Source organism: Diorhabda sublineata, chromosome 11 (assembly GCF_026230105.1).
Source record: "Diorhabda sublineata isolate icDioSubl1.1 chromosome 11, icDioSubl1.1, whole genome shotgun sequence".
In the NCBI taxonomy this organism is placed as follows: domain Eukaryota; kingdom Metazoa; phylum Arthropoda; class Insecta; order Coleoptera; family Chrysomelidae; genus Diorhabda; species Diorhabda sublineata.
The window spans coordinates 6525696-6538267 of record NC_079484.1 but is presented as its reverse complement, the minus strand read 5'-3'; the positions used below and the strand labels follow the sequence as shown (position 1 = coordinate 6538267).

Below are 12572 nucleotides of genomic sequence, written 5' to 3'. Positions count from 1 at the left end.
TTTTTACTCGAATCTATTACTTTCTTAATATGACCATGAAAACAATTCGAATTAATACAACCTGAAGTTGGTCTTCGCCCTTTGTTTCATTATATAAAAAAGAAAAAGAAAAACTAACCGGAAACGTCATCGTCTACTACGTAGTTTGCGCGGCAAAACCCAGCAGACCAATGTTGCCAAGTATTAGTCTAGAACAACTCTTAAAATAAAACAATAATAATATAGAAGTTTCAGAAATGAAATAATTTGTAACTATTTACAAAATTATAGCCGAGAATTGATTATTTAAAATTTAACTTTGATTCAACTGTCTTCTGTAATCAAGCGTCGTAAAATACGTAAAATACATCTCTTTAATTCTGTAATCAAGCGTCATCTGTCATCTATTTGTTAACGGTACTTCATTTGTAGACCACAGAATATGTCTGGAATTGCGTTTACATCATCACGTATATTGATATCACAATGGGTTTAAAAGTTGTTGAAATATGTGTAAATGAATGTTAAAACACTTAACTATTAATTTTTCATTAAACAACAAATGTTTTTCGTTATATTTTCTAAAAAAGCTAGTAAAACATATATGTTACGTAAAATACATCTCTTTAAAAGTTCAACGTGGATATGAGGCTGGCAACGCTGTACCAGAGTTACGTACCTTAGGACAGTCTCAGGAAGAGAGAGAAAGATTCAATGGTTGTAAGTTCACGTCTGGCGCGCTATAAAGCTGCCGTTAGAGATAGAGATTTTCGGGGGTGAGAAGGACTGAACGGTAGTTGAGTAATAGAGGAGGAGAGGAAGGAGTTTCAGTCTAGGGAAAAATCGATAGGGCCAGACTACGACTCACGTCGTGTGTGCACGATATACTCGTATTTATATTCGACAATCAAGGTACGTACTTTTGGGTCACAGATTGTAAACCGTTTGTACGTTTTGCAGTATGCGCGTTTAATTCACATATTTCATTTCTACCTGTTACCATTCACTGCGATGTTGTCTGCCTACAAATTAGTAATCGAATGGCATTCTGCTCACTTCCGGATTATATGTTCGAGTTATTCTTGGCGATGGCGCCATATTTCCAAGACATAAAGATAACGAAAACTAATATGAATGAAAGTTTTATTCATACAAAATTTGCTGTTGCGGTGTTGCTAGAGACAGTTACAATTTTTTCAATGGAGTACGGGATTATCGTACAACCTTGAAATTTCGGTTTATTCTTCTAAATTTATTGCAAAAAAAGTATATAAAAAACGATATAAAGACCCTTGCCGAGAATTTTGTTTGATCTATCTACCATAGGCGTAGACACCTCATTTTATAAATTTATTATTTTTATAAATACTTTTAAAAATATGTATATATTATACGAAAAGGTATTCGTTAAAAGCAATCATTATAAATTGGATATATCAATATAAATTGGACGAATTAAACGTCGTTATTTAGACAGATACACTTAATCGTAGTCCTACTTGGAACTTTGAAAAAAATCATTATTACACCTCGTTAACTTGCTACAACTGAATAATAAATTATAAAACGTAAATAGACGAGTGAAATCTACCTGTTTGTAAGGGAGTTTGGTTTAAACAGGATACCAAACGTGAACTGAGCTCATTTTGTACCCCATTCTTTATTTTGGAAAACGAAATTTTAAAGCAAAAACCATAAAGGAAAATAAATTCTTTGCAAATAAAACAAAAGAAAAAAATTTCAATCTCAAAGTATCTTCTATGATAACATGTTCAACATAGTTTTTCCAAAGCTCTCTGGCAGGAATGTTTCGAAGAAATTGTGTACATAGATTGACTTGAACACATTTTTCAATTTCAATTCAATATCTGCTTGAAAATGTTTGGTGCGCTTCCCAGACATTCAGAGTGTTTGGTTCTGGGCCCGTACATTCCTAGTCCAGTTTCGTCTGCTGTTTTTGATCCATCGTTATACCATTTAATGGAATTTCTGTTCATTTTTTGTATGGTGTTTTCATCCCATTTGCTTTTACAGTTTATTATTGAGGTGAAGTTTTTTTCAAATCTAATTTTTTTCAATGCAACGTCCCGAGACATGTACCAGGGTTCCAGGAACGGGTTTTCTTTGATGATTCCGTCTCTAAACATTCTAAGTAATGCTCTGCCACGCTTTCAAGTACTATGTGGAGAGGTGGGAAATTTAGAATCACTTCTAGTGCAGCTGTTGGGCTAGATTTTATGACCCCAGCTGCACATAAGCAAGCCAGTCTTTATACCTTTGATAGATGGTTCCTCGTGGTATTCAGACTAGTTCTAGTACCCCAAACCGCTGCCCATATGTGATGATTGCCATGTACATCCATCTTAGGAACTTTGGGTTACAGCCCCAGTTCCTCCATGCAAAGTTTTTGTACACCATTTTGTGGCTTTGGTGGTTATTTTTTTCCATGTTTGTTCCAGGGAAGTTTAGTGCGAGTCCCAGATATTTCTAGTCTGTTTACCTCTCGATACCCGTCTAGCTTGATGGGGTTGAACCTCCTGAATTTTGTCGCATGAATTTAAAAACATCTTGTATAGATTTTCTCCACTAAAATTCGATAAAATTTACATGGCATTAAAACTGATTAAAATTCCCAACATCCAACATTTTCAACATAATATGTTCATATTATAAATATTAATCAATGAAAGTTTCGAAAAACTAGTCTCTCTGATTCGTTGATTACCGAAAACATAAAAGGAATTATCATTCGATTACAGCATGATTCAAAATGTATTTACAATTTCTACAAAATGTAGAAGCAATATCATGATAACGGCAGTGTCGTGGTTTTTTTTAAGTCCGATTAAAACTGTTACATCATAATGATAAATCAAATAACTAATACGCCACAAACATTTTTCTGAAATTGACATTGACGTTGAAAAAAAATTATACTGCAACGTTTTTTCGTATTTATTTACACTCCTTCAATTCGTAGGGTGAATTACGTTCTTAATTTATTCACACACTATACAATACTATTAACTTAATAATTTGCTAATTATTTCGTTCTTTTCACTACGAATATTTATTTAAAACTGAACTAACTGCGTTTACACAAATCATTTATGTACCTGAATAAAATTTTACAAAGTTCTAGAACAAAAATAAATAAATAAATAGACTTTCCTAGAAATTATTTAAAAGAAAAACTGTAAATAAACCGCTTGCTATAAAAAATTGTTTACACTCAAACATCAAACAAATCCCACCATATGCGCCTCCACCAAATGTTAAAATTCCATTGCAGCTGGACAGGGCCGGCCTACGGACCCATTTCAACTTATGCTTAGCAATACTATACCCATAATCATGTTCTGCCTTCTTGAATGTTTTATATTTTTATTACTACGATGATATAAACTCATCTAACTGTCTAATAAAAAAAATGCATCGTTAAAAAAATGTAATTTGAAAACCAGTAGTTTATTTTTTAGCTAGTCGGGTAATAGTAAAAAAAACAACATACCTGAAAATAAATAGTACAATAAATACTAAGAAGTCGGTAGGTATGATTGGAATTAAATGGAAAAATTCCTTTTCTTCTAAAACATACCCCTAGGACGATTAAGGGTACAAAAACATGAAAATTCAATGAAAAATTGGACTTTACAATTTTCTGTAAAAATGTAATAAAGAATAATCGTTGAGAAATTTTTTTTATTCATTCTATTGAAAACGAAGCGGATTTTACTCGATATTTCAGTTAAAACAAATTATTTCAAAAACAATTTTTATGGATAATTATTTTATTGAATTTTGATGTTGAAATTATATCCGTTTCAACTGAAATATCGATTCAAATCTGTTTTCAACCCCTCATTTCAATAGAAGGAATGAAAAAATTGTTCTCTATTCTTATATTCATTTTTGTAGAACAAACTGTGAACCGTCCTAGGGGCGGAAGGGTGCATTTTAAGGGAAAAGTAAACTTGATTAGATATACCTAAAATTGAAAGCTCTGCAACTTTTATCTGAAACTTTATTTTATATCTTCAAAATTAAAGCCAAAAATCGTCGTTTTTAATTTCCTCATCCACTTACAGCTTAGAACAGTCATGTCAAAGATACGGCCCTCGATCGCAATGTGTAACAGAAAAAAAAATCATGTTTTTTAGAGCTTCTAGACTTTATTCGATTTATCTACGGATATTTTAAATACACGTACTCTCAAGTCTACGGATGTTTATATATGTTATAATAATTCAGTTAATTTTTTTATTTTCAATCTGACCCACCTACGAATTCAACATTTAATATGCAAAATTGAATTTGACACCTCTGGCTTAGAACTTTTTTATTCCGCCCTCAGTTTTGTACGCTATTTTTCCGATCATCTCTATTTAATATCTGCTCAAAAGCCGTTTTCATGCTCTATCAAGACAACAGTTATCACCTTGAAAATATATTCTAATAACATTATTAGAACATTAGCCTTTCTTGAGTCACATTCTTTCCAATTTATTAAAAATTTTTTCGCCAGAAGCCACAGAGACAGGTAAGATTGAGAAACTTCTTAATGGCTGAGCGAAATTTGGAAAACGAGGATCTTTTTTTCTTCCAGCTGTAACTTAATATCTAAGTCCATCCACTTAGTTAATAAGGTAAATCTTTCATTTGCCGGAAAAGTCTATAAACCACGTTTTTTTGGGACCCCTACCTCCCTAATTTAGCCTTTTACATGAGCCCCCTGAACGATGCTACGTGGTTTTGCTTTCACAATATTTTACGTTTTCTATTCCATATTTGTTAAGAAAATATTAACAGTTCAATATTGTTTAATCAATTAATTTTTCCTGGAAAATTAGTATTTGTATGCCAAATAACAAAATTTCATCTGAAAAAAAACTTTGTTGGAATCATGGTTGAGTCTATTTGATTAGAAAAATTACAGATCTGATGATTTTTGCGTAGAACTACATGAAATATTTAGTCTGTGTATTATTTTTACAGTATTTTTTGCTCTCCAAGTAAAAATACAATGGAATAAATTCAATTTTAGCGCAGATTTCTTTTCTTAAATTGACAATTTATAGTATGAAAATATTATCCCCCTCTAGAACCCCCTCTGATTTGGAAAAGGATTTTAGTCTTCTGTTTAGTTTTTCAAATTTGGTGCAATAATAACTGAGAAAATTTATTTTTAAGATGTAAAATTTTGATAATGTCTCTATCACAAAAGTTTATGTAGAATGAAAATAATGTTACATAATATTTAGAATGTATTTTTAATGTACTTTACAATTAAATTAAATATTCAGAATTTCCACCATTCTTGACAATAACCGAGGCGATTTAAGAATTCTCGTACATTTTGTATCACCTCAAAAGTTATTTTGGTACTTTCTTTCGTTATTCTAACTTTCAAATCAGCAATATTGTCTGATGAATCAAAATATACTTAAAATTTTAAATAACCCCATAGAAGTAATCGAGAGGAGTCATATCGGGGGATCTAGCCGGTCATTCGATCGTTCCACGTCTTCCAATCCACCTAATAGGAAAAACCTCGTTCAAATAATACCTAATTGTACATGCAAAATGCGGCGGAGCTCCGTGTTGGTAGTAAATAGATCGATCTATCTCATTTGGATGATTAACACCAGGAAAAAGTCTTTGTAATGTAGACACTAAGAAGTTGAACAAAACATCTAGTTGGAACCCTCAAAAAAATGAGGGCCAATAATTTTATTGTTAATGATAACTGCCCAAACGTCCACTTTTTTGGCATATTGAGTGTCAGCCTCACACATCCAGTGATGACTTTCTCTGCTCCAATATCTACGGTTCTGTTTGTTAATCGTTTCGTTTAAATGAAACGTCACGTCATCGAAAAAAACTACCTCGTTTATGAACTACAAATCTGCGTTCATTCTTCAATTCACAGAATTCTTGCCTTCTATCAGGATCATCTTCATTTAACTCCTGAGCCAACTGAACTTTATAAGGGTGGTATTTATCTTTATGGAAAACTCTCAAAAAATTTGATTTACTTAAATCATTGTTGGCGGTAAGTTTTCGAGTTGACTTATGCGAATTTTCCTCAATCTCTAGAAGTACATCGAACTTTTCTTCATCAGTAACTTGAATATTTCTACCTGGTTTTTCAATATTTTTTACATGTCCAGTTTCATGAAATTTTTTTTCAATTTTGCTGACTGTAGACTGCGAAACGTGTTGACCAGTGTATTTATTATTAAAAACTTTCACAAAACTTGTTTTATAACCAAAAATGAATCATAATTAAAATGTCTATTAACGATTTTCGAAAGTATCAACAATAATTGACTAATGACAGTTAACTACCTGTCATTTATTACAAAGCCTAGTAAAAGTATACATAAAAATTAAAACTTGTTAAAAAATACAATAATAATTTAAAACCTCAAATATCTCGAAAGCGACTTTGACAATATAAAGAAAAATACTTTATTTTTTAGGTCTTGTAAAAAAATAATAAAGAAATTTGATATTTATGAAGTTAAACTTTGATCACTTATTATACACACCCTGTATAAAATGAAAAATTCTTCAACATAGATTCAAATACGTCTGATCTTGCTAAAAGCAACCGTACAGAAACCATTTTCATATCTTTAATGTTATCCTGGTAAAAAAATTATTTTTAAGGGTCTGAAAAACGTAGAAATTTTCATGATTTTACCATAAGCATTTTACCATATACAGATAGTTTTATCTCGTCGTGGGACACCCTGTATATGGACCGCATCGTATAACTACTACATAAACTTCTACTCTGTTACAGACACGCAAAATTATTGGTAGATAGTTTCGGGAGGCATAAGACCTCCTAAACGACACCACTGGAACCAGCTACAGTGAGGTACGTGTTTTTCAAGTGTTCTGTTTTATCTTGATACATAATTTTCTAGTTTCGAAGAAAATTTATCATTCCTAATCTGTATCGATTTGTTTTTGTTTGCGTAATGACGTTATCAAATTCACGTACCTTGAAAAAGCCAGTAAAAATGTAACAAAATATTTACTTTGGCTACATTGCAGGTGTCATAAATTATGAGCTGCAAATTTTACGAGTATATAGTTGAATCTATATTTCGGTATCACGAGGTAGGTGAGATCATTTTCACTAAATTGTATCGAATTTAGTGAAATTTGTAATTATTTCAAAGCCATGTTGATAAAAATTTTGTTTTAAATAATCCAAAAGTAAAAAATCTCCGTTCTGCGTGTATAAAAATCACTGTCAACTTGTCAATTTTTTAAAAACTATTCCTGGCGTCAAAAAATGGATAAAGAAAAGATAAATTGTTGGTTGTTGACCTCAAGTCAATATTTATTTACATTAACACTTGATTCCTCCAAAGTATTCGATGTTCAATCTCTTATCCCGAGACCAGGATTATGTCTACGGATCATGGAGAACCACCGCCATAAGCAATTCAATGCAGCATCTTGCTCTAATCGCTCTACTCGTCTTTTTCTGTCTCTAACCAAACGATGGGATGAATTTATACACACGTAACTTAGTTATATAGTAACTATTTCTACCCCCATTTACATGCTTAACTCTTCATTAATATTTATTTACATGCTCAACATCTAATTTATTTAAATTCATTTTTTATTCCACATTTCTCTGTCCCGATGTATTTTCACTATTTTAATGAGTCGTTGACTAACTAGGGCTGCTAGAGCACCGCTTTATATATTAAAATTATTTCTAGAACCTTATCGAAATCTCGAGATTGTCGTACAAAAACTATAAGGCCTTCTTAGGAATTGAAAACTGAAAGCAATGATAATCGTATGCTATCAAAAAATCGATATACTCAATGATAAATACCTAAAAATTTAATCAAAATAAACAGAAATATATTTATTTGGAAGTTTCTTATGAAAACGGACGAGGTTAGAGGATTGAATGATAAAACGATTAAAAATGTTTTTGTTAAAGAAAATAAATAATTTTTTTAGAAGACTGATTTATATCTTGGTTGCAAAATGGCTACATACTGTTTAAAAATCAAACTTCATTGATACCTGTTCATAATTTCTAAAAATAGACTTGGATATCCTTATAAAACCATTTGAGTGGCTTCCGGTGCATATCTGGAGTTAAATAATTTATTATATGCACATAAATCTACTAAAAATGCATATATCCCTTAAAATTATCTATCGAGATTATTAAAAAATCCTATAGTTTATTTGTGCCCAGAATAGTCGAAATATGACATTTCCATTTTATACAATCCTGTTATAACTTTCAGATGATGATTTGTAGCTGTATATTTTCAATAAGTTAATATTCGATAATATCTGTTTAATAGTTAACTTTTTCAATGAGTTGTTGACTAACTAGGGCTGCTAGAGCACCGCTTTATATATTAAAATTATTTCTAGAACCTTAGAATTATCGAAATCTCGAGATTGTCGTACAAAAACTATAAGGCCTTCTTAGGAATTGAAAACTGAAAGCAATGATAATCGTATGCTATCAAAAAATCGATATACTCAATGATATATACCTAAAACTTTAATCAAAATAAACAGAAATATATTTATTTGGAAGTTTCTTATGAAAACGGACGAGGTTAGAGGATTGAATGATAAAACGATTAAAAATCGATCATTTATGAAGGTTATTGAAAAAAACTATACAATTCCTTTTGTCACAGAAAATTTATTTTTTTTTAGAAAACTGATTTATATTTTGGTTGCCAAATGTCTAAAATCAATCTTGATTGATACCTGTTCAATAATTTCTAAAAATAGTTTTGGATTTCCTTACAAAACTATTTGAGTGGCGTCCGGCGCATATCTGGAGTTAAATAATTTATTCTATGCACATAAATCTACTAAAAATGCATATATGCTTTAAAATTATCTACCGAGGTTATTAAAAAAGCGTATAATTAATTTATTTGGGCACAGAATAGTCGAAATCTGACATTTCCATTTTATACAATCCTGTTATAACTTTAAGACCATTTCTATCTGTATTTTTTCAATAAGTTAATACTCGATAATATCTGATTAATAATTAACTTTTTCAATGAGTTGTTGACTAACTAGGGCTGCTAGAGCACCGCTTTATATATTAAAATCATTTCTAGAACCTTAGAATTATCGAAACCTCGAGATTTTCGTACAAAAACTATAAGGCCTTCTTAGGAATTGAAAACTGAAAGCAATGATAATCGTATGCTGTCAAAAAATCGATATACTCAATGATATATACCTAAAACTTTAATCAAAATAAACAAAAATATATTTATATGTAATAATTTTCGGAGAATTTTAAAAATTAATTCATTTATTTGGAATTTTCTCACAAAACTTCTGAACGTGTTATTAAATCATCGGCAAATATTGTGCGCTAATCCTAGCCATTGCGTGGTCAACATGGAATTGACATGTAACAATTCATGGTTGTTTTGGTTTATCGTAATAACAGTAAGAGATTATCTGTTTAAAAGCGATGAGTAAAGTGGTACTTTTTATAGCATTAGTAGAATAAATTATTTATCTCAAACTGACTATTTAAAAATTATTTTTTATTAGGTGCATTATCTGTATATTATCTGATAATTGGATTTTTATTTCTCAAAGTATTAACTGTGTCGTCAATATCTAAAATATCGTTAGAATTATTTCAAATTCCATCTATGTATACAATATCACTAAACAAATTATTTATAGTGATCTATTTGAATACCTTCCACGAGTTTCATTTAGTAATAGTGAGCTAGTGAAGAATATAGACTATTTTATTATTATTTACCCATTTATTTTTTATTTATTTGTTTGTAAATTACAGTTATTTATCTGTCTGTATTTTTAAATTAATTATTTTCAACTTGTTTGTCAGCTTTTGAGTATCAACAAAATAAATGAATTCATTTAACCAAACATTATTTTTTATAAATAACACATGTCATGGTTTAAGTTGATAATAATTCATATATATATAGTAATATTACTTTCACAAAATTTGACAATCAACTAAACAAAAACTGGAATTACAAAGCGTGTAGTGGAACTTATGCTATGAAAGCAGTATTTTCTAATTACGAACAATGAAGGAAAAATTGTATCAACAAATAGTTATTATTCGACTCTGATCTAAAAACAGCGTCAGTCTTTACAGCTTTCTGAACCGCCAATTGTTTTGTACCACAAATTAAATCCGAAAGTCACTACGTCGAAGTAAAGCAATCAAAAGAAAACGTCAATAATTTCGAACAAGCGAAGATTTCATTTTTTACTATTCGACGCACCTTTTCCAAATTTAAAAGGTACCGTTTTGATGATAGACTTTAACGTTATGTTATGCAGGTAATTCCGAAACTTTCAGGAATGCTCTAAGAAGTTAAAACAACACTGGAAACTTGTTATCCAATGTAAGGGAGACCAGAAAGAATAATAAAGTATGTCGTATATGAAGTATCGGAACTTGTTGAAGTTGTTGAGCCCCATAGAATATTAAAATATGTATTCAAGAAACTATACCATGAAGAATGAGGTTTTAAAATATGCTTATAAAACTTATAAAATATTCAGGGCTTACGAGGATGGTCCCAGAAGTACCTGGCCTGACCTAGAGACGGCGGTAGTTGCTTATAAAGAAAGTACACAATCTATACAGCACATATTTCAAGTTTTAAGACGTCACGGTGTTATTAACTGAAAAATTTTCTTTATTGGACCAGAATACTTCTAAGACCTTCCTCGTATATGATATAAAAGCAAAGAAATGGATGAAAGAAAATCAAAGGTAAATCGGAGATGAAACGGTGTATTAGAGTGGATTGAATAACTTTTAGTAGACTGTAGTTCATGTTAAAGAATAAAAAATATCCAAAAGAAAAGTATAAACCAAATATGAGTTTTCGGCTTGAATCTTGGTATTATCGGTCTTTAAGTATAATTTGAATAATAAGCTGGGTTCAAACGACTCGTGTCCTAGGCGAATAATCGTTAGGCCCGCCGCAAATTCAACTCAGCACACGGACAGCACACGCGAGGGCCAGACCCAGCCCATGTCCACGTTTTTGAATAGTAACGCATATTGAACACAGCCCACGCCCACGATTTGTACCCAAATCTCCATTAGTATCCAAGATGACAGCTAGCTGGCAGCTTCTTCTCGATCTGGACTCTGAATATGAGGATGACAAAAGATTTATTATGTTATGCAACTACCAACAAAAAAAGAGAAAGAAGTAAAACAAATATCTGGTGAAATTCCAGAAAATATGTTCAAGGAGACGTTTCGGTTAAACAGAAGATTAATTTTCCCATTTTGGAGTCAAAAGAAAAACTGTTTGATAATGGATAGTTTATTTAAAAGTACCTATCCACGACCCACGAAACTGTGCTGCAAGTACAACTCGGTACCACGCGAACCAGGTTAGGTCGGAGCTGGCCGTGGGATGGGTTCAATATGTACCACTCCGTTTGAAACAACGTTCTACAAAATAATCAACGCGCGTGCTGTGCGTGGGCTGGGTTCAATTTGCGGGCTTTACTTGCTTATACTTGCAAGCCGTGTGAGTGGGTCACTTTTCCACTAGTTAGTTTTCGATTTGTGGTCGGTAAAAATTAACCAGACCCAAAGTGATCACGATTATTAGTACACTTGCCAAGTATATACTTGTCTATACTTGTACTCTGACGAAATGCACAAATAACTGGCTTTTACCGGAATTATTCATCTGTACAGACGTTTTTTTTTTAATTGCTATTAAGTGCACACATGACATTGAAGTTTCTTGATTTTTATTAAATGAACCGGTCATTTGGATGACTAAACAAAAAGACCATAAAAGTTAATGATGCTTGGAAAAGAATAAGAATATAAGACAATATAACTGTCTAGTCTACTATAAATGATCTGAAGAAAAGAAGATTCGGTAACGGCCACATTTCGGCCTCTTATTAAAAAAGTTGAGGCTACATCTGGAACTGCATCCGGCACCGTACAAGTTTGTCGGCCTACATGGATGAGCTCATCACAACAAAAGCTGCGACAAATATTTTGTCCAGATGTGACTGCCCTCTATTGAGGGCAATTCGCAAAGCTCGTATACTTTCTAATTATTTGAAATTTGCAGAAAATATCATAAGCAGAAGCACTTTCTTTTCAAGAATATATATTTTTTTGTTTTATTGTTTCTGCTTTATTTTGATGTTTGGTGTGTGTTCATAATTACAAACATAATAAACGCACAAAAATTATGGCATCACTGGTATTTTAGGATATTTTTAATACTTAATTTTTATTTTTTTGAACAATCTGTATATGTATTAACTTAATAGATATTTCTGGTTTCTTACCATCACAATTTCTTATAGATTTTTTTTGAAGCAAAAATGCTCGAGTAAATCATTTCTGTCTTGGAGAATGCATTGAGATCAAGAACTTTCTAAGCAAAATGTATAGTGAAAATTTAAATTTATTTTGTTAATGGATGTGCCTCAACGTTTAACAAGACATGTGATGAATGAAGAATCATCGCGCTCATACAAGATGGCCGCAGTCAAAGATACGTCGCCAGGGTAATTGG

General features: G+C 31.4%; 1 protein-coding gene across 2 annotated transcripts in view; it reads left to right on the top strand.

Moving 5' to 3' along the window:
* Window positions 1–12572, top strand: part of LOC130450358 (uncharacterized) — a 133281-nt gene that overhangs the window by 11580 nt on the left and 109129 nt on the right. Inside the window, exon 2 of one of the 2 annotated variants that reach the window (XM_056788711.1) lies at window positions 6788–6865. The exons of the other annotated variant lie outside the window; for it this stretch is intronic. The gene's annotated coding sequence lies outside the window, so the exon portion shown is untranslated. The remainder of the gene's footprint in view (window positions 1–6787; window positions 6866–12572) is intronic. 2 annotated transcript variants of the gene reach the window in all.